The sequence below is a fragment of the Pseudopipra pipra genome, chromosome 6 (genome assembly GCF_036250125.1).
Source record: "Pseudopipra pipra isolate bDixPip1 chromosome 6, bDixPip1.hap1, whole genome shotgun sequence".
Lineage (NCBI taxonomy): Eukaryota > Metazoa > Chordata > Aves > Passeriformes > Pipridae > Pseudopipra > Pseudopipra pipra.
Genome location: NC_087554.1, coordinates 48206994 through 48231029, shown reverse-complemented (window position 1 = coordinate 48231029; position 24036 = coordinate 48206994).

Below are 24036 nucleotides of genomic sequence, written 5' to 3'. Positions count from 1 at the left end.
GACAACCTGTTGTGGAAATCTCTTTACTGCTGTTGAAAATGACAGTGCAGCACAAAATATTAGTCAACTTTCAGTGTGACAGTTCAATAGTGGATAAATGGTCATGAATGTGCCAGAGCTGGCTCACCCTGACAAACAAGACTGTTTGGGTACTGAGTTAGGTGAGTGACTGAGGTATGTGTTTGCAGGAGGGAGGTTTTCCAGTTGCAGCAAGAACATAAATCAGTTTGAATAGCAACAAGAAAAACAGCGAGTCAAGTTGTCTATCAGTTTAACAGGATATTGTGAATATAAAATTAGCAAAATATTTTTGCCTCTCAAATCATATCAGACTATTAAAATGAACTATACGTATTTCTTCACACAGAAGTGTCATATAAGTTGTTGTCCCTTAAGTACTCCAGATCATGATCACTATATTTAAACATCCAATTTACTTTGAGTGCTTTAAATCATTAATTTCCACAGGACACAGGTTTGCATATGTTTTATAGGTACCTTTACAAACTTAGCTGTATATATTGCTTGCCTGCTTAATTTGTTCTGTTTTTCTATTATGTCTAAATCACAAAACTAGACTGTTTACTTCCTCTTCCTTGTTCTCATTTGTTACCGTACAGTCATCGTTCAAGCTGACAATACTTCAGACATTAAAAAGCCACAAAACCAGATCTGATCATTGCCCATCTAGAAGGAAACTGGGGACAACCTGAAGTGTTTGATGCCACCCAGGCCCCTTCTGTCTTGTATGCCTTATGTTACCTTTGCAGGTCCAGGACAGTTTGCTGAGGCAACAAGCCTTTGGGACACAGTGAGATGCTCTCTTAGTGCTACAAACAGTCTGAGGGGCAATGAATAAGTTTCCAAGTAAGGAAATGTTCATTTGGTTTGCAACTTAAAGATTCTTAATAAAATCTGAACGATTAAGACATTTCCAGTTTCTGTATGGTAAATATTGTACAATAAAAAAACTGTACCAAAGCAAAATTGGAAACCCAGAAAAGAAAGAGTAAAATGAATCTATAAAGGAGTGTAGTTTTATATGTTCTGCAGCATTAAACTAAAGTTAAAACTCTGCAGGGAACACTAACTGACAGAACTATTTTTTTTAATTATTAGATGCACTGATGTACTGACTACATGAGCCTCAAGTGTATTCAGCTTGCCCTGGCTGTTTGGAGTTCACTGCTACTTAACTTGCAGATTCAGTGAGAAAAAGGAGGTGTTTCTTTCTGAAGCAGGTGATAAAGCTGTAGTAAATTTAGATCTTTCTGTACATAAGGTGAGAGCAAACTCCAAGAAAAAAGGAGCAAAGTATAATGTTAAATTTGGCCGAACTCTGCAATGGGAAATCAGCACAATGATAGAGAAGCATATTTTGCCCCAGGTAAATAACAGTCACTATCTAAAAAATTTAAAAGTTATGATTCAGACCCACGTAGTCATTCCCTCCAAAATCACTGGAGTTATGCTAGTTCTTTGTGACTATAATTTGGGCAGGATCTGTCCTCTAAATGCTTTGCCTAGACCCCTCATGCCCTTAATTATCTCTCAGTCAAGTAATTTAACAGGTATCAACTTTCAACTCTGCAGATCCCTCACCCCCCCCAAACTCATCCTTGCCCAGACATCAGCTCTCGTTCTGTCCCCATCTCTGCCTCTCCAGTAAGAACCCCTGAGGGCTTTCTCACTGTGTTGCCCAGGCAAGTAAGGGCTCACTCTTCTCACACATCCATGGTATCCTTGACTAGAAAGGTGAATATATGATACAGGGAACCTGAAATCACAGAAATACCTGCCAAACAATTCATGCATTTGGGGTGATGCATTGTTAAAAAGGCAGTTCTATGTATGCTGAAGTTGACTGCTCACATTTATCAGCCAAACGCCACTTTGGGGGCAGCACTACTCTCATCAGGAAAAGTGGGAAGGGAATGAAAAAGGACACACACTGTCCTATTCCTTGGCAGTTCTTCTATAGAAGCCAAATCCTCACCTGATCCTACACAGGAAACAGGTCAGCCAGTGAAGTGACAAGTGCACCTCAGATAGTTGGAAGAAATAACTGATGACTAGTGCAAATGATCACAAGGGCACGCAAAATGAATTTTGGTAGTAATCTAAATATGAACTGACATATTTGCATGGTATTTCACATACTCCCACAGAAATTACTCTGACAATTATAATGCTAAGAAAGCATCCATGATAGAGTGAGACCAAGGATGTCCAATTATAAGGCCATAACAGTAGGGTCTGACTGCCCCAAATCCACTTTGCTTTAAAGGGGATTCCATGAACACATTAGTTCAGAGACATCAGCAACATCTGAGAAGCATAATGCAGTGAGTTAGGCCAAAGGAATTTCTTTTTTCTTAAATCTCTTTTTTGTCTTAATTTGCTAAATTCTTCACTTATTTTGCCACCTGACTTTGGTGAAATTCTGGGCAAATTTCAGTTTAGGAATTCCCTTCTGTGTCTCTGATTTCTTCCTCTAGCAACCGAAACCACTGCTGCTTTCTACCAGACAGAAACCTACAGTACTGAAAACGTATCCTAGAGATGTGTTGTAAGAAAATTATGTTGGTAAAGAAGACAAACATCAGGGGAATAATTCACAATGTATATTATTTCATTTTTACTAAGCTTAAATGCATCTTGTTTATATGGTCTTGATTACTGTTATCATAAGACCAATTGCCTTCTTTTTTAATTTATGGTATTATTTTAGTGGCTTTCAAACCTACAAGTAGTCCATAATCCTACATTAGGTTACTTGGAACTGGTCTACTGAGGCATACTGAACAACAAAATGTGATAACCTACCTCAATAGCCTTGTCTAAGGTGAATGTTATCAAACAGAAATTGGTATTGATTTGGGGGCCAGAAAGTCTGGAGAACATTATTTCAGTAAAACTCTGGCATGTTCAACAAGATACTTTTGATTTATGCTGGAATAAATGGAAAATTAATCACATCTCCAATTTATCACCTGAACAAAACACAAATAAACCATCTTGGAATTCACAATTCACTGTATTATGAATCAGAAAAGTCCTTGGAGTAATCCAGCCTACAGCAAAGCTGAACCTTAGCACAGCCAAGGTTCCCTTATAAAAGGGAAAACATCTCTACACCACAGGCCATATGTTATTCCAGGGTCTCCTTCCTGTTGAAGAACAACTTGCTTTGTTATTGCAGGATCACTTGTATATGTGGCTGCTGATATACAGAGATCTTTCAGGAAAAGAGTTAACAAGAAAAACTATAAGATCTCACTATATTAATTCTGCAAAAGTGAGTAAAAAGGATGCATAGGTCACAAACGTGAGTAGTTTACCTGCAGTTGCCTATAGCCAACGTGTTGGAGCGGGTCACTGTTAGTGCTTTGACCCCACTCTGGTGAGATATGCCTCCTTTTGACAGATGGAAGCTCCCTAGTCATATGAACATTGCAAGGCCAAGCACAAGGGGTGTGGGATCACTGGCATGCCAAGATGTCCTGCATTTCACCTGAAGAGTCCCTCCTCTTTCAGAGGGAGAGCTTCTCTTGCAGAAGGTGCTTTCCTGCACGTGGCTAAGGAGCTGCTGGGAGCTCCATGCTGGGAATCCCATTAGCCTGGGGCCACCTCTCCACCCAGCACTGCTGTGCTGGACATCCACCTTCTCCTATGCATGTTGCACAGCTGGTAGCAGTCGAAAGAACTAAATGCTGTCTTGTACTGAATGGGGAACACTGGAGTGGTGGTTTTCTTCCTAAATTAGGATCTCCCCTGCATAAGCTGCCTTCTTGATTTTCTGGTTCATATCAGTCGTTTAGCTTACTTCCTTAAACAGGTTCCGCAAGGCTCTTTAGCAGAAAAAAGTGTGTATATATGTATTTATATGCATATATACACACAATTATAGTGAGAGTGTGGAGCAGGGTTGACATGCACCCACGCATTGGCCGCTCCCTTCAGACACCGCTGCCAAGAAAAGAGCCTGAAACGTGGCCTGTTTCCACATCACCATGGCAACGTCGAGTGGGAAGAATTTCCTACAAGGCATCACACTGAGTCTCTGTGAGATGCTGCCAGGCTGCAGGTGACCCTGGACCAGGAGCTGTGCCCACTCTGTGCTGTCAACACCCCTCACCCTCCCACAGCTTCCCTGCTTGCCAGACACTGCCGTGACTTCTCCTGGAGGCCTGCGGGCTCTGGCACTTGCAGGTGCCCAAGGCCTGCCCCAGTGTGGGGCAGGAGGAAAGCATGGCAGCTGCCTGTGAAAGCTGGTGGGGATAGAGGGGATGGAGGCAAGGGCCCCAAGCAGCTGTCCTGCTGCCTCTTAACTGCACTACAGCCCATAAAGAACTATCGGAGTGCAGAAATCCTCCTGCAGCCTATGGAGGAGTCCATGTTGGAGGCCCAAAATGGAGCAAAGTCCTGCTGGAGACCTGTGGCTCATGGAGAGGGAAGCATGCACCGGAGCAGTTTTTTCCAAGTAGGACTTGTGGCCCCTGTGGGAGACCCACATCGGTACAGCTCAACCCATGAAGGACTGCACCCCCTTGGGGAAGTCGTCCGTGGGGCAACAGAGTAAAAAGAACTGTTGCCCAAAGGGTGGATGGACTCATGCTGGAGAGGTTCATCAGGGACTGTCTCCTGTGGGAAGGACCCCATGGGACAGGGGAAGGGCTCAGGTCTTTAGCCCCCCCCGGTCTGTGGTGAAGACCATGGTGGAGCAGGCTGCTCCCTGCAGCCCATGGAAGGGTGACCCACAGGTGCAGCAGACTTGGAAGACCTGTTGCCCTATGGGTAGACTTCTCTTCCTGCACTGATGCACGGGGATGGATGGAGGGATGGAAGGAAGGAGGGGTGGTTGGAAAGCATGTTTAAGACTGTTTTATTTCTCACTCTTTAGCTCTTATTCTGTTAGTAATAAATTTAAGTTTTATCCTCGCTCTGAGTTTGTTTTGCCTGTTACACTGCCTTCTCTCAATCCTTATCTCTACTCATGAAATTCCTTTGCTGTTTTTTTTTTCTTCCTCTCTCCTCTGCACTGATGCAGAAGGGAGGAGGGAGGGTAGTGGAGGGACTTTAATAGGCCCCTGGCATCTGGCCAGGGTCAAACCACAATACCCTCTGCTCTGCTTTTGTGAGACCCCACTGGAGCAAGTTCAGAGGAGGGCCACCAAGATGATCAGAGTTCTTGCTCAACCTTGAGAAGAGAAGGCTCTGGAGGGACCTTAGAGCACCTTCCAGTACCTAAAGGAGATCTACAAGAGAGCTGTAGAAGGACTTTTTACACAGAGCATGTAGTGACAGGACAAAAGGGAATGGTTTTAAACTAAAAGAGGAGAAATTTAGATTAGATGTTAGGAGGAAATTCTTTACTTTGTGAGGGTGGTGAGGTAGTGGAACAAGTTGCTCAGAGAAGTTGTGGATGCCCTGTCCCTTGAAGTGTTCAAGACTAGGCTGGATGGGTCCCTAGGCAACCTGGCCTAGTGGAAGGTGTTTCTGCCCATGGCAGGGGAATTGGAACTAGATGATCTTTGTGGTCCCTTCCAATCCAAACCATTCTATGACTGTATGCTATGATAATGCATTTTAAGCAGTATGTAGGTTCACTGAAGTTATTTTTTACTTCCTCCTCTTACTTCTGAGTAACATCTAACCGCAGTAATGGAAATTTAAAATCTTTTATTTGCTTTGAGGCATGTGCACAAGTCTAAAATCTGGATAAACAATTAATAAAAGCTAATCCACTCTCTATTATACCAAGCCATGTCTGTGGCCTTGACAATCTGATGATTACTGTAACAGTCTGAGATTGAAACTCACTGTGACCCAGGTATAAATACCTTTTTTAAAATTTGGATATTTCTTCCTTGTGTGAACATGCCTTGTGTGTATGATTTGGTATTAGTGAACAAAATGAGTGGTGAAGTGAGAAAATGCATAAATGCATTCTCACAGCTACCTTAGACACCACTGTAGAGAAAGCCTGCATAATGTAAATTCTGATCCACAGAAAAATGTCCAAGCCATCCAGTGACTAAATATAAATTACCTCCTCCAAGCAAACCAGCACCAATGCACTACCTGTTCCTATCAACCCCCTCTTAAAACTTTTTAGTTCTCCCACAGAGGAGTGCTGAAAGTGAAACTCAGCCTTTATTCAGACACAGTGAATCCACTCAGAGAAGAGATGCTGCGCATTCCCAGCTGCTGGAAAAAGCTGCACTGGAAAATTTGGTACTGGGGAATTCAACTGCAGAACACAGATCAAAAGGATTTCACTAACTCTGTCACTTTGCAGAATATTTTGTTTCTTTAGTGAGGCCTCTATATTTATTCCTTATTTTATTAAAGTCATTACCTCAATTTCTTGCCTCTCCTTCTCCATGTTCTTCTATCTCTTTTTGGCAAAGTCCTTCAGCATGGTCCTGACACCCATGCAGCCCAGGCTCTCGTCTCCCCTGGGGTTCTTGACAACATCCTGCTCTGTTTACACCAGCAACCACTCTATTCTCAGACAAGATTTCAAACATTTGCAAACAGCTCCTTAGTTAGAGGAGGAGAACACAACTGAGATTTTTGCTTTACTGCTCAAAACTAACAGAGTAGTTCTATAACACTAAAACTAAGGAAACACAATTTGCTAATTGCAGGAAATTCACAGTTACTTTTTCCTGTGTGAATTCTCTGATGTATAAAATTGGGGGCTTCATAATGCAATCCTCCTTCTCAGTGGAGACATTACCAGTGTCTTTCTCCTCTACTTGTATGACAAATCATGTAAAGAATTCGTGATATTTAAATTCAGTGTTAACCATGTTGCACTGACTGCAGTTGTATGTGGATTAAAATCCAGATAAGGTGAATCAAAAGACAGACACCTACCTGTCTGAACCTTCTTTTACTTAGGAAATCCAACTGACATCTAAGTTTGTCAGCTTGCCTAATGCATTCTATAAAAGCAAAAGCAAAACTTAATGGACTTTGATGAAGGGGCTGGAGCAATGGCACTCTTGTGCTGAACTTCACTGGGTTTTGCACCTTTTGTTTTAGATATAAAAGTCAATGAAACCTAAACAAGGACCACTGACTACCATATTTCACCAAGGTACCTGTGCTGTAAATACCAAGTCTGTACATAGAGATTTTTTTTCTTAACTTGAGGATTGCTTGCATCTTTTTCTTTTTAAACTGGTAAAACTTTGAAATGCTAGATTCCAACTCTTGGCACTAGACAAAAGCTCAGTACAATTAACAGTTCATCACATCTTAACAGCAGCCAAACCACAGCTTCTTCAGGGAAGAGTGGCTATTTCCTGATTTCTACCCTAGTCCATCATCTTTCAATTATTTTCAGGAGTGAACAAAAGAGCAAAAATAAAATATTTAAAGGCAGAGTACTGTCTGGTAATAGCTGCTGGCTGCTTCTCAGGCAGAGGAACAATTCTGGCATGCAGTTAGGCACATGATTTGCCTGTCATGACTTACACAAGGCTCATCACAGAAATCACACTTGTAAGGAATCACAAAATTTGTAAAGGCCAATGAGATTATTAGAGCTATTTAAACTTGTCTCTTGACCAGCCCAGCTGATGCAATTATATCCAGGTTGCATTCAGGTTAGCAGCCCACAGCTGCATGATGTTAAAAACACATCAGGTTATCACTAGAAATCTCTCCATCAAGCACATTTACCATGCCTAGTTATTTCCTGATTCTTCCCAAAAATCACAGATCCCAAACTGGGTTCTTGCTTGGTGCCATATTCAGAACAAATTGCCCTGCTGTTGAAATCTCTCTTTTTGTGTACTGAGGTTAGGCTTTTTGCCTTATGCTCTTTGTAGGAAACTACATTTAGTTGGATATCAATGTTGACACCCAAGGGCCTTTCATTAATCAGAGCTCAGGGTTCAGTCCTTCTTTTTCTAATCATGGCCTTGCATATAAAAGCAAAGGCAAAAGACAGTAGAACAGTTGCTGATTATATCCTGTCTGCTCACACCTTTGGATGTTTAGTGATTAAGGGTAATCCTTTGCACCCCAATAAAACTCCACATTTGTCTAAGCTACAAAAATAATCAGTTGAACATGTTAGAATTCTTTTCTTGTATAAAAAGGCTTCCTATCTTGCTCAGTGCAATATTGAGAAGCATTGATAACATACAATGGTTAGAATAATACAGACCAACGAAAAGAGTATTAGAAATCTACTTAATTTTGTTGGTGTGATTGCAAGAGCACAGACCCTTAAAAAGCTTTCACTACAAGGCATCAAGCTGTCACCCCACTTTCAAGCAACTGTATCCTTGCAGATGCCACAGTGAACAAATCCATGTTTGAAGGGGGAAATTGTTGTAACAGGGATTTGCTGTAAAGAGAATTGTGCAAGTAGCTCAGTCCAGCAGGTCTGACAAGGGAAAAAACACAATTGTTTTTCTGTCAGATAAGGCTCCACTTGTGGAATTGACTGAAGATGACTGGTGACAGGAAAGCCATTACCGTGGCATTACATATTCCAACATCCACAACTCATGTGGCAACCCCTAGTGACAGCTGGACTAGCACAGTAGCCTCCTGCAATGGCTTCAGTCTTTCCTCCATACTGGGCACAAGCAAGCAAAGCTGGTAATATTGAAGTTTCACTCCCCTTCCCTTCTCCTTCCTCTGCTCTGCTGCAGAGCCCTGATAACCAGGACTCAGGCCAAAGGAAAGACAGCTGTATTCAGCAGTAACAAGGACAAACCTTGTCTCCTTTTGCTGACACAGTGTGTGACCAAGAACAGCAGTGAGCTTAAGAAAAATCCCCATGAAAGCTGCATAGATTCAAGCAGAAAAATGAAGAGCATTTTTCATCTAGAATACATTCAGCTCCTTCAGGAGCATAACACCACACTGATGTGTTGTCAAGAGTGTGGCAGCTCCTCTGCAGAGATATTTGAGTGAGCTGAATCAGTAAATTTTATTTAACTGTCAGCCCTTCCTACAGCACTGTATCAAAGTCAGGAAACGAGGCTTCATCCTCATCTGACTCTCAACAAATATTGGCTGATGGGGTACTTCAGGCATGGAGAACCTGAGCCAGGGTTTGGAGGAGTGCTAACAAAATTAGTAGCGTATCAACAATGTCTGGTTTTCCAAAATAGCTGAGAACACCCTAAGAAAGTGAAGCTCCTACATGGAGCTGGGCAGGAACAATCAATGGCAGCAACTTTTGGAATTTTTCTATCTGGGGGTTTGCGTACTGTCAACTGAATTTAGTCAATGTTTAAATTTGGTCTTTGAGGCCAAAATATGAACTCACTTAATTTACTCAGTCTAAACTTGCTTTCTGAGCAACCAATTGAGACTCTGTGCTTCAAGACAAAATACAGGACAGTGATAATCCTTGATATAGCCAGGTTATCCTGCTGAGAGGTAGAAAAATAGACTGCACAGTGGCATCAGCACTTGAATCTATTTCTAGTGATTTATTTATAGGCAAAAAGGCAGGAAAACTGTACTCCTAGCTCCATTCAAAAATACCACTTGGCTATAAACGTTCCCAGCTTTCCATCAAGGGATTTTTCCCCCCCTCCTTCCAACCTCTCTGCAGGTGAGGTGCTATCTTGTACTATCTCTCTAGATGTACCCCTTGCAAGCATATGTTGTCAACAATGAAGAAAGCAAATGCTCTGACAGGCTGCTCTCCACCACTTTTCTCTATTAGGAGAGAAATGCTGGTTACAGATGGGTTAATTATTACATTTAGTGTTATCCTTTCGGGAAGCAATGACAGGCTACTTTCATGACTGTTATTGCAGATAAACTCTTAGGGCTCTTCCTCTTACTAGAAGTCCTTGAGTGGCTCCCTCCTGGGCAGCCTTTCTGAATAACTTTTCAAACATAAATTTCTTCATTTTGGCGAAATAATTTTCTTGCTGGACTGGAAAGTTTTGAGTTTGCTTTAGTTTGTTTTCTGTGTTTAGTTGTTTTATGCCTCTGAACTGATGGCCTGCAACACTCAGTGCCATTTTGGAGACTAGATTCACATGACATCTTGCAAAACACAGTCTTCTTCTGAAAATTGCTCCTGCTCATGTGTTACTTCCTTCAGCCAAAAAATAAAGTAATTCATCCCACAAATCTGCAATTTTTTTATATACATGAGACACAGAGCTAATCTTGGGATGTTTCAGCATCTGGGTATGAATAACTTGCCTACCTCAAAGGATTTTTGAGGCAGAGGATAATCATATGCATTACCAACATTAAAATCCATTTTAACTTAAACTGTCTCCAACCCATCCAAGTAGGTCATTATCATAACTAAACCACTAGGACGTGGTCATTTCTTGCCTTCTGCTCCATCTTTGTAAGTGATCTCTAGGAGACAGTTTTGGAGAAAGAGAGAAACTAACAGTTTAAAACAATTTTAAGTGTCTGTCTATTGATCTGGCACAAGTTCAGTAGCATTTTCCTTAAGACTGACCCAGAACTAAGTGATTATATATAGAATAATTTATTACTAATAATCAAATGTTTTTCTTACTTTTACCTCAAGCAGGTACTGGGCATACGTGCCTGCTTTGTTTACCTTGCAAGGTGCAGGAGGATGGAAAAAAATGTTCTGCACCTTAAATGACTCCATTTCCAGTACCATTGAACCCAGAGGGGTTACAAATTGCACGGATCCTGCCAATGAGCTGCTGCACAAGACCTTGCATCCCTGCAGCTAGACATGTCCCAGTGCTGGTCCCCCGGGATAGCCGGGGAAGTACCGGCTGTTGCAGCTTCTGGTGCCTTGCATCATGGCAGTGTGCCACACTATGCTGTAGGCAGGTTCAGAGCCGCCAAACTGCCCAAACCTGATGCTGCTCAGCTGCACGAGTTGGCAGTGGTGTTTCCATTGGTGCTCCCTCATGCAATCAGCCCTGCTGCAAAGGAGTGCAGCCCCAGTCCCGGTACTCAGGCTGGGCGTGAGCCACCTCCTCCGCCTGTTCCAGCAGCTCAGGGTCAGGCTGGACCCGGCACAACGCCGAAGTGGCCCCATCGCAAACCTTGCTCAGGTCACAGCTGAAAATCACCATTTCTCCCAGGGCAAGCAGCCGTCCTCGCAGTCCGTGTCCCCACGCCCTCCCCAGGGTGCCACAGTGTGCCTGTGGTCAGCTCCTCCACAGCCTAGGGGAGCAGAGGGACAGTGTGGGGACACCTGGCAGTGGCTCCCCAAAGGTAGCTCTTTGCGTCCGCTGGCAGAGGGAGGCAGGAGCCAGGCAGCCTGGCAGGGTGGTCGAGCCGGGTGTGGTGGTGGGCATAGGGGACGAGGCGGATCCCCCTTGCGGCTGCTGCCGCTGCCTGCTCTGAGTCACTGCGTCCCACCCCTACCCCAACACATCTCTTAGAGAGATTACTGCGACTGTATGATTTCCATACCGATGAGCCTCCCTAACGCAGCCTGCCCCAGCTCCTCTTTCGCTTCACATTAGCAGGAAACTCACATGAAATGAATTCAAAAAACCTGTGTTACAAACACCTTAGGAAGGGCTGACTCCTCTGCCTTAAGCAAACATGGAGGCAGTGAAGTAAAGGCATGGCTGGGTGCTCTGCAGCCTTCCCACAGGGGACTTCCCACAGGCCTGTGCTGTGCCTCATGGCTGGCAGAAGCATGGCACAGCTTAGCAAGTTCTTTTAGGTAGACCAGAGAATGCTTTTTCTCCTTCTTCCATTTGCTTTTTCAGCCCAGCCTACAGGGCAGACAGCCCCTCCAGAGAGACTCCACAACCATGGCCACTGCCAGCCCTACTGATTCCTCTGTCTTGGCATAACTCCCCTGTCATCTTTTTTCTTTTTCTTTCTTTCCTTTTTTTTCTTTCTTTTTTTTTTTTTTTTTTTTTTTTTGAGATGCATCAGCTAAATATCAGCTTTTTAACACCTACCTGTGGCTTTTTATAAGAATTATCATGCCTTTTGGTTGTATGTTTTCCGTGGAAACTGAATTTTACACATTCCTGTTTGGTTACAAAGGATGTCCACAAAATCCACAATCACAATACTATTTAATAAAAAGTCAGCTTCCTCAGTCTTCTTGCACAAAAAGCTTCAGCATATTCTTGGTTTTCTGCAATAGGTAACCATTAATTTCCACTGCTTACAAGACATATTCTTGCTCACAGAAATCAAATTCTTGGTTGTTTTCCCTTTAGCCACTGCTTTGGGCAATTGCTTCAGCTACTTAAATCATTTTGCTCAACAAAGGGACTTTGATGTCAAATGTCAGATAAATAAGAAGACAGAGGACAATATTGTAAAAAATACTCAGTTTCCTGTGGATATAAAACAGCATCAAGCAGAATTTCAAAGAGAAAATGGTTAGAGGAGGAGCCTTTTTGCTCCACGTAGAAAGCTCAAGCACTTTGGTGGGACACAGAGGTCAGGTGGAGGTCTTCGCATCCTTCCAGGGTAGGCAAAATTATTCAAGAGCGATTTCTGGTGTAGTTTTGACAGTTATGAGTAGGAAATTCACTTCTGTGAATATTCTGTATCACTTAATTAAAGCAAGCTATTTTTGTGAACACTTTTGACCATGAACCTTTTTCTTGAATATTCATTGATGATGGGAGGAAAGGCATGAGCAGAATTTATGGAAATTCATTTAAAATCTGAATGACTGTGCTTGAGAAATTTTTATTATATTCATTGCCTATTTGTTATATATTTTTTATTTCTAATGATGGTTTGATTGCCTAAAGATAGAAACAGATGCACAGCCATTCACACAGCATAACAATTGTTCAGTTATGGCTATAACTAGTTATTCATATTACAGAAAATCCCTCTAGATTTTTTCTTTAGTGAGTTTGCATCAATTGATTTGAAAATAATTGGAAATCCAGCTGAACAGTGGCAGATTCTGCCCTAGATGTGGTCATGGTGTACATTTCGAAAGGCACATGTGGACCAGAGCTGAGTATCTAAGAGACAAGAACAATCCCTGCTGTGCCTCCAATATTGATGCTTTCTGAGGCCTAGGAAAGATGGCAGGGATGAAAGAAAAAGCACTAAGAGCAGGGAATATCATGTAGTATATACTGCTCTGGAGGCTGTGGGCTGATTTAGGCAGTGGAAACTGCTCTGGTATACGCCAGCGGCTTTTCTGGTCCCTGATATAGCTTGAAATCCTCAGGCACAATGATGCCTTAAACTTTCCCCAAATCCCTAGGCAATGAAATGATTACCCTAAAGCTTCTTTGCCTCTGGAGATGAAGCATGGTCCCAGTTCAAGAGTCTTCTCTTACAGCACTGGAATAATGCTCAAGAGAACTAAGCAGAAATCCCAGGGCATTTGAGCAGATCCTAGAGGACTCAGACATCAAGTTAGGACAAAGACAAAGCTTTCTGATCTTCTCACTCTATTAAACCGCACTCTTTCAGAGCCTGAAATAGCAGAGCAATGCCTAAGGGTACAATGGTGCGGCCTCTACTGGGATTAAAATGCATCAGTTATTTCAATATTTCTAAAAATATTTAAAAGAAGACCAATCTCAACCCAGCTTTGTATAAAAGGGGGGGGAGGGGGAGAATGAAAAGGGGTTTATATTTGTGCTTTTGTCTTATATTTCTATATGGAATGTACCATTATACATATTGTCTATATATCACTTGTTTCATTATCCAGAGACAATACTATTTAGGCCTGGTTACATGAGCATCAGACCTGGGTTTGTATGAAGCATAATCCAAGGATGCTGCTGTGGGAAGGGCCACAGAGTGTTAGTGTTGCATTAGCAATAATAGCAGTAGTCAAAGGAAGCTCATCTTGGCCTTTGTTCATTTACTTCATTTCCAGAAAAGACTTTTCCTACAGAACAAAAATTCAATACAAAACTAATAGACCACAGTAAAATACAGAACCAGATGGGAACTTAATCTGAGAGTATCTGTCTCATTTGACTTCTGTCTGCTGGTTTCTTTACCTCATTAAGGGAAAATAGAATCTGCTCCCCCAAGTGCCTGATGAGGTGGCCAAAACCATTAGAGACTGACATGTGTCTGAGAGGTGCACTGGCAGGGCAAGGCATGCTGCAGTGTTCCTGCCCTGGTTACTCAATGCCAGAGTCTACATGTCAGTGGAAATGGACCAGGAGTCTGGGCCTGTGGTGTTAGTGCTGCTTCAATTCTCTTCCAGACTTTGGCCACTCCTGGTCCCATTCCCATGCCACACTTAATTGTACCCCTCTGCAGCAAGCAATCATGCAGTCAGGCACTCAGGCTCTGGGCTTTAGTTTCTCAAGGTGGAAAGAAAGGGACATGGCAGAGCAAGAATGAGCAATTGAATGCAGTGTGATGCCCCACATTTTCTGAAGGACAGGCATCTGACTGTAATGCCAGAGGTAGAATTTTCATCCTGAAAGGATGAATTACATTCTGATATGAATGACAAAAATATCCACAATTCTACTAGACAAGATTAAAAACATTTTAAAGGGCAATTCTTTACCATATTTTTAGTCTAGGCTAAATGAAACACCTCCTCCCCTATTGGCAGTTTATTCTATAGCCATTCAATGCATTTTCCTATGGTTTCCCCTGAGGGAACTGATCTTTGAATGGGGAAAGTCCTGGAAGCTGGATAACACCAGCTCTGCTGGGGAGTGAAAATCTTTATTCCTAAAACCAAAGAGGGTCTCATTATTTATCTACTATTTCTGTCTGGTTTGTGCTATTCAAAAGACAAATAACCTAGTTCATCAGGCTGGTGGACATGTGGTCACGGGGGCATGTTGGTCACTACTTAAAGACCTCTAGTACCCAGAGATGAACTGAACACATTTACCAAGGTTAATCGGTCTGACTGCTATTGGTCTGTCTCCAACTCTGTAGGACTGTAAAAAATGCAGAATGAATATTTTTATGTATTCTAGCACCCCAGCTATATATACATGCATTCCCAGGCTCACTAGAGGTTCTCACAGATGGAAGCATACAAGGAGCAACACATAGAAATGTGAAGCATCTTGAATTCAAGATGCCTTGCACATCTGCAGCTCTAGGGAGAAAAGGACTGAACTCTGAGCCTGTTTTTGGGTCCACATCTCCTGCTCTCCTGTCCCTGTAGCCTGTGACAGGAGCATCTGGGCACTGAGGGGGCACCTCAGAACTCTCTAGCAATTGAAGCAACCAAGATTTGTAGTCACTTTTGAAAATCCTGGCAGCGAAGGTACCAAGAATACAGCAAGACATAAAAGTAGAAAAGGAATAGACACTGGCAGACCCAGCTGCCATACAGAAAGCTTCTGGTTCTGAACTATAAGGTACTTTTCTGTCAAGATACTCTCCAAAACAAGCATGGTTATGACAACTTGCTGTATTCTCAATAAAGTTATGCAGAACACTTTTAATCAGCTCCCTGATTATTTCAGTGTTTGTCTGATTAGGCAAACCTAACAAAGTCACCCAAGACCCATGCTTTATCAATACAAAAATATCTATCTTAAATGTATATTGTCCACTGTACTACGTTGAGTAGTTTACAATCTTTCATATTCTTATTCTAACAAAACCTTGTAAGGGAAAAATGTCTTTTAGTAATGTATGGTGGTTAAGTAGCATATCTAAAGTCACCCAGCTCCAGGAGCTGGCCAGGAGCATTTTGAGTATCCAAGTTAATGCTCTAATCAACAAGCAGTTTTTTCACAAAAGCATATAGCCTCCTAAGATGTGCAAAACCAGATTTTTATAATGTAATAATCTGCAAATGCCTCCAGTTGCTGTTCGCTTTCACCAGTAACGAAAGCAGGGAAAACAGATGTGAATTCCCTACAGCTAACTTTCCAAAAAATCTGTTTTAGGAAAAAGAAGAGCTGTACAAAGGAAAATGAGACCTATGCAACCTCTATGCATACCTATGCAACCTCTATGCATGACCTATGCAACCTTCTGGAAGCTATGGTTGTATGCTTACATTATGTGTTGCTATAGTAATGTCTATTTCCCATTTAAAAGTCACCCTGTGCTGAGATCAACAGCACAATAATGGGTTTTGCAAAGCTAACCCTTTGTCTTTCCATCCTAGAAATAATCAGGTCATTCTATGCCACATGTACTTCACATGTCATCATACTAAGAACATACTGAAGATAAAGGGAAGCTACTTCCCTCACCAAGGTATTTGAAGACTAGGGATTTTTAGGAACAGAGGCAACACCCAAGGATCACTGGCCACTTACTGGCTCAGTCTACCTAGCCAGTCCTTTTGGGTGGTTTCCATTTCTGGACAACTCAACCTGTGTCCCATGACAGGGATGCAATCATGGACACTCAACTCTCCATAGCTGCCTGGCACTGCCTGCATGTTCTTACTCATCCTGCTTGCATAATGTGTTGCTCTAGTGTTGTCAGTGAGCACTGTAATAACTGGCAGGAACAGCCTCTGCTTTGCTGAGCTGCTCTGAGCTGACAGGGAAGAAGTTGTCTCCCCAGGCCAGCATGGAGTCTTACGTAGCCAGATCCTCTGACTGCAGGATTTCCACTGTGAGTTTGATCCTGTTGCAGGCACTTCTATAATATCTTTTTTATTATTTAGGTCCTGCCTGGGAATTGTGTTTGGCTGTAAGGTGTTTTGACTGATGGGCATCCCTGCCAAAGGGGTATTGTGCGCTTCCCCCCTCATGGTGTACATTTCTCACTCTGGTGAGATGTGGTGCTGGGCTCAGTGCCAACATGTGAGGAGGTGGGAATATGGCACAAAAGGATCCTATGAAGTTTTGTATCACTCCAGTGAGGATGAACCCCACCACTCCCCAAGTAAACTGTAGTTGGTGGGTAAACATGCAGGTTCAAATACAGAGGTTGGCTTAAAACAGAAAATGGTACCTCCAAGAAGTACAGGATAATTAGTAAGTGGGAGCTTATCGGCCTCATATATTTTCCATCTAAAAAATCCTAACCTTTTGGGTTCCTTCTGTCTACTGATAGGTTTAGCCTGGATCTCTTGTGAACAGCTTGTATCAACGGGGAGCCTGGCACAGAGTGCTAAGAGAAGTATTTATATCGCTTAGTGGCACTGTGAGTACACTGCCTGTGCACTTTGAAGTTGCTATGTTAGCTGCAGGATGTATCATGTCCCTTCTACTGCTTCTGAAAGACTGGCCAACACTTGAATTCATGAGGATTACATTATTAATGTTATTCTTAGGTTTTCCTCAGTGGGATACCCAGTGTTCCCACTAATCGTACCATTAGGAAAAAGCTGCAAATATAGGGCTTATTTTGTCATGGAGATACCAGGAAGAAATGGCTACTGCTGGTGCAGATCATGAACAGACTTTTCAGACCTTGATGCTGGAGGATCACAGAACTTCCAGTCCATGAGGGCTCATAGATGGGGTCAACCCCCAGAAAATCCCACCTGCTCCAGAGAAAAGGTTTTATTTACACGTTTCTGTTCACCACGAATATTTCCTTGTCACATTGACTTCAGCACATTGGTGTTTCTGTCCACTGAGACTGTAATTTCTCTGACAAAGAGCAGAAGCTTTTTTGTCAGTGAAGAGCATGCCATGCTGTGGCTTGGGACAGAATAGAATAATGAAGATGGGTAAAATTGCCACAGGTAGATTCTTTTTGAAATGTGACCACCTTGAAATGTGACCTGTACACAAAAAACAATTGCTAGACTTAGAAAACTGCACAGGATGCTTAATATCCTTGGCTGGTTATGACCTCTGTTGTGCATTTCATAGGTTGTAAGGCTTCAATGTTGCCCAGATGTTCCTTACAACTTCAGGTATTTGATAGTAATTGCAAGCTCAAACTCAAGTGATTACCTACAACTCAGTCTTTCAAAGCACTGTTCACTATGAATCCCATGCAGTGAAGCACATCTCCAAGAAGATGAGTAAGAATTAGAGGATCTAATATTGCAATGTTTTACTTAAAGTCAATGGAATTGACTTGTATGCTATGCAAGAACCAGTTCATCCGGTGTCTACTCCATCATGGATGCCTTATTAATCTTGCCTCTTTCTTGGAGCTTCTTCCTACAAGCCATTTGCATTGTCATTCTGCCTGTTGTTGAGAATACAGTCCAGATCGCACAATCTAATATTTCAGGATCTTTTTGTGTTTAAAAATCCTAGTTTACAGCAAGGCCACTTCACCAAATTAAAATAAAAGAAAAAAATACTGTCAACCTCCCTTAATAATGGTATGTCCTTTCAACATATTTCTTTCTACTAGTCAGTTGGAAAGGATAAAATATGGCAGGTGTTGTTTTTTTTGACACACAATAGTCTCTGAGTGACTTGTGTAAATTACATTTCATTTAAGTTCAGCTTCGGAGTAAAGAAAGACTAAGTAACTATTTAAATGAAGAAGGGCGTTTACAGGCTTGTGGGAAATACTATCCAATGAATAAGACCCCACCAGCAGAACCAGTATAGTATGGTGCAGGAGCTTATTAAAAATCAGACCAGAAAGTCAATCTGTGTCATGTATTTTTAATTAAAAAACATCAAAATTGGAGTGTAACAGAAAAAAAAATCTCCTTTTAAAAAAATAAAGCCTCAGATATCACAGTCCAACCACAACAAATTAAGCTAACAGCTTTAGAAATATCTCTGAGTCTTTCATAAGTTAGTGTTACTAATATGCTGTTGAGACAGGCTTCTTCTGAAAAATCTTTCATGAACCTGCTGCACAAGCCCTTTTCAAAATAAGAAAGTCTACTTCGCTGAGGACACGGGCATTAAGACAGCACTGCAAAACTGCACATTTTGCTCAGCATTATCCACAGCCCACTGACACATTCTCCCCCCTCCATGTTTGCTGCCTCGTGCCTGCTTATCACCCTCCCCCGGATGTCTATGCTGATGGTGGAGGATGAGGGGACACAGGCGGAGGCAGGGTGCAGTGCATGCCCCACATTTGCCATTGTTTCCACCAGAGGTTCAGTCGATGTTTACTGCCAGGTGGTGCTGTGTATGTGAGGCTTTACCGTGTAGAGTAGATAAGGCTACTGGTAAGAGCAACTGGCGGAGATTTAGTTCCATTAATCACAGCACAATATCAATGATAAGACTCTTTCTGACCTCAGTGGAGCCAAAATTTCAATCCAGACAGTCTAAGACTGATCAAAGCAAGTCTACATGAGACAATGCTTGAATCATCAGCAGAATCCTTCTTGAACAGATGAAAGAAATAGTGAAAATATTTGGATCAATGCCTGCACTCTGCAGATTGGGAATTAATGAATTTCCACTCAATCCTGCAAAAAGAATCATTGAGTGGCATTAGGTAGATTATTTAACCTGCATCCAGGTTTACTGGTTTTCCACCTGTAAAGTGGGAATTGTTACAACTGAGCACATAATTTACAGCTCTACGGACTAACAATAGATTGAACCAGGTCTGGTGTAGGTGAAGGGCTACACAGGCTTTCTTCAAGCCATGTCTTTAGTCAGTACCATGCTGCTGAGATGCAAATTCTGCAGAAGGTGTATAAATACATGTGGATTTCAATTTGCAGCTCTGCATATACCCAATATTGGAATAGAATTCAGGCACCATTATGTTAGTATCACTAGCTAATCCGATCTTCACTTAGCAGTTAATAACAAGTTGTGCTGGAAAGCTCCACTTTCAATACCGTTTACTTTCAGATTCTTTTTGTTTCATTTTGCCAGCATAGTCTAAATGTTTGAGACTGTGTATGCAGGAAAGAATTGCAGCTGAGAAAAATATTAAAAACACCTTGACAAGCCCTGACTCATTATTAATTTTTTTTTTGGTACAGAATTGTCAAAAATGAAAAAAAGACTAGAAGCTAAAGTTATGGCTTTAAACCTCAATTTCTGTCTTTATTAATGCACCAGGTATAGATTTTTGCACAACAATGGTCCATGGTCCACTGAAATGAAAGCTTTAATGGGGTTCAGTTGAAGGCCTAAACTATGTATTTTCCATGCTTTACAATGGTTATTTACTGCTCAAAAGCAAACAGCACTGTTGTCTTCCCATCTGGTTTTGTTTATCAATAACGCCCTCTTCTTTGATAGTTTAAGAATGACTATGAATTCCACATTTTCCTTGTCATTGGTTTTTTAGTCTGAAAGAGGTATTTAATCTGGCATAAAATAGACAGACTCAGTTGCTCTCAGTTACTTAGTAGAATAAATTCTCCATATCTCACTGACATCCAGGGTCTGTTTTTTCCTGCACTTACAAAAGTGTGATTTTACTGATATAAGTGGAGAACTGCAGCAGGATCACCAGGAGCCCTGCAGGCGCAGGTACCACGTGTGAAGGGTTTCTCTCTGATCTAAATCAAATGCAGAGCCAGATTAACACCACTGACAGCAGCTAGATTATACATGCACAATGACACCCCAGTCAGTCACTCCGATCTACGCCCTACACATAACAATTCATCTCTGTCAGTTTTATTTCAGTAATGTATTATTAAAATACTTTCCATAGTGTACAAAGCAGGAATGAAAACAGTATGATGTGCAAGCGAAGAAAACTGTTAAATATTTTAATTAGCTGAATATTATCATGAATAATCTTCATCTCAGAAAATGATGGAAAGATCCCTCTTTTCCCTCAGAGCTTTAAGCCCTCCATCTTACTCCTCCTTTGTCAACAGCACTAAAAGAGTGAGTGAATACCCAGAAGTAGGTCAGGATTGCTAATATCCAAGGATACCATGTTTCTGTGGTTACCTTAGCACTCCCTCCCTTTTTCCCCCTCCCTCCCTCTCTCAAACCAAAGCACAGCCCCCACACCGCTGCTCCACACCAATGCTGCATCACCGACTTCAGAACTGCTGCTCTCTATTTACACCCACGTTACCACACAGGGTCTGCACCACAGCTCTGGGCTTAGATCCAAACCCGTGATACCCGTGGCAAGAGGAGCTATGAGCTGCAGAGTGTGGGGCTAGGTGCCACACTGTGTTGGTCAGGCTGCCTGTCCCCTGCTATGCTGCATCAGCACCTTCCTTGGATGATGGACAGGAGGCAGCAGATGACCTGCCAGAGATCGGTACCCCGAGACCCATGGCCCAGCCACACCTGATGTGGTGCTACAAGGGAACAGGCAGGCTGGCAAGTGCGAGGACACCCCATCACCCCACAACACCACCCAGAGTCAATCAGAGAAATTAGGTGCAATTCTTCGGTGTCACTCCAGCCCTGATGCTCTCACATGTGACTAGAGGGGATGTTTCTCTCGCACGGGTTCCAGATAGGATGACATAAAATAGACTGAGGCTGCGGACATGGAAACAGAGAGGCAAAGCTTGAGGCATAAACACAAAGCGAATCACACCGTGGCAGCTGTGTACAAAACGGGCCGGCTGTTCATTTGAAAGCGTGAGAAAGGAGCAAGGAGGCTGTGCTCGGAAAGACAGGCTTGTGAGATGTCACAATTTTAGCACTGATTCATCATGGGGTAAATTTGCCACACGTGGGGCTAGGCCATGGTGATTTAAGGGCTCTGCATTGATTCACGTTTGGGCAGGCTTTGTACCAAGCTTTTGTTTGACTGGGATGTTCTTCTGTTTTTTGACTGGACCCTTGCGGTGGTAGAAGTTGTGAGACAAACAGCCCGGCAGCTGTGGTTCATTTTCAGCAGTCCTATGAAGTACTGTGTCTATTAAACTTGCTGGCTCTAAATTTGGGACATATTTGCCCTTATTTGTTGTTGACACCAAGATTCATGCCAACCAGCTCCCTTGTTAGACTACGCAGGGAGTGTCCTCAGCAATGGGAGACAGGCTGGGCCAAACAAACATGTTTGCGGATTTGGTGCATACCAGCACAGCCCAGTGGAGGATGTTTTAGGACCATATGACCTGAAGCAACTGAATTACCGAATCTAGTCATGATTGCAGACTTCATCTAATACTTGTTTAATCCAGAAAAGTCCAGACAGCATCTACTCTATACCAAACAGTTCCCAGCACCTTATCAGCCACCCTCTAACAGTACTTGCCAAGAACTGTATGTCAGTTTTAACCATTTTAGGTACCTGCTGAGTGCCAGATTTAAGGAACTTTCTACTTTGACAAATTAACACTTCTCTGCTGTCCAATTTTCCCTCAACTCATATAACCTTTATATCTGCCTTTCTGTTGCTGTCAGCCCAAAAGCATACCCTTGGAAGTCAGTCTTGATTGAAACTGAGGCTGTAAGCACTTTAAATTTTAATTACAGTTATTTAGCATGTGAATGGGATGACTGCTACCTGCTATGCAAAGGTGTACAGATCATCAGGTTTCTACCTATAAACTGGTAGCAAAGGAAGTGATCAGATAAAGTGGGTGGAATAAAAAAAGCTTCTAGCTCTTATCTATCTTGTGGATACACAGGCTTTTCATGGAATTCTAGGCAAAAAACACCACCAAATTAGAACACAAACCATCAACTTTCACCCAATATCATCTGCAGTGAATCACAAAAATAACGTGTTTGACTGAACCTTTATGAAAGGAGTTTAGTCCTCATCTGACACATACAGAGGTGAATTAAAATTTGTTCATTCAGAAATCATTCCTACTTCTAAAAAGCAAATTATTCCTAATTCCTCTTTTAAATTTGTCTGGTCAGCTTCAGTTTGCAATTATTGTTTCTCATTATGCTTTTCTCCACTAAATTAATGAGGTCTTTAATACTTGGTGTTTTCTCATCATGAAGGTATTCACACTGTAATCAAAACATTTCTCTATTTTTTTTTAATAAATATAACAGGTTAAGCACTATGAGTTTTTTACTAGAAAGTATCATCTCAAATTATAATTCTGTTTTTCTAAGCATTTTTGGAACTCTTTTCTGCAACTTCATTATTTTTTCAATATTCTGCTGAAAATGTGGACACTCGACATGTTAGCAATGCCATTTGCAATGGAAAAATCTGAAAGTTATTATTCCTCTCTTTACTCATCCAAGAATCCCATTCAGGCCTCTTTTTGTATTAACACCTGTTATCTAATGAGTTGCCAAGCCAGTTCTTTATGAAGTTTTATCCGTAAATTGTTCAGATATACTGATAAATTGTTAGCTAAGTCGCATATACCATTTGGCAGCTCCAGCTCCTGGAAATCCAATAGTCACTTCAAGGGCTCATTTTTCCATCCATATGCCTATAAATTACAGGAATGCAATTGTATGTGCCTGTCTGTCTGTCCTTTCTCAGGTCATGCAGTCCAATTCCCCCACCATACCCCAGCGCATTCACAATCTCTCTTTTCCAAACCTGAACATACAATCTTTAGTGCTAATGCAGCTTTTCAGTTTGCATGGTTCTGGCATTACACTCAGTATCTGCAACTCAGCCAAGATCTCCAGAGAGAAGGCCATAGGCTGCCTATACATATAGCATGGGGTAATCCACTGAGCCGAGGAGAACACAGCAAGCAGAGAAGGAGGCAGCTTTCAGATAGAGAAACAGTATGGGGGAATTGGACAGAGGGCCAAAACATGCAGCAGCAGCAGCAGCAGCCAAAATGGGCAGGAGACATTCAGATGGGATCTGCTGTGCTGGCTGCCTTTTGATTAAATTTGTCTTTTTTCCCCACCATCAACCTCTGTTCTTCAGCTTGTCACTTACTGTATTACCTTTTTCTCCACTCTACTTTTCTCTACAATATCCTTTCTCCTACTGCCTTTTATTTCCAGTTGGCTCATTTTGACTTAGATTCACCCTTCCCTACCAAAGCTCTTCATGGAAACAGCATTTCTCCTGCTGCTTTCACATCCCTCTTTTGGGTCCTGTGTGTCACCCCCTTGTCTCTTGTCCTCCTCCTCCAAGAGATTAGAATGTTTCTGGGGCACGGACCACCTGGAGCCATGTTCACCCAGTACCTTGTGCAACTGGGCCCCTGTGCTTGCTAATTTTATTTTAGCTGCTATCCTAATAAATGTGACTAATCACAATAGCACTGTGATGTCTAGTAGGAGAGACTGATGAAATAATTGTGTAGCAGGGATGAAACAGCCGGGCTGATGGTGAAGCAGAGCAGGCATTAGCTGTACCAGCCTTACATAACATTGCAGGCTGAGT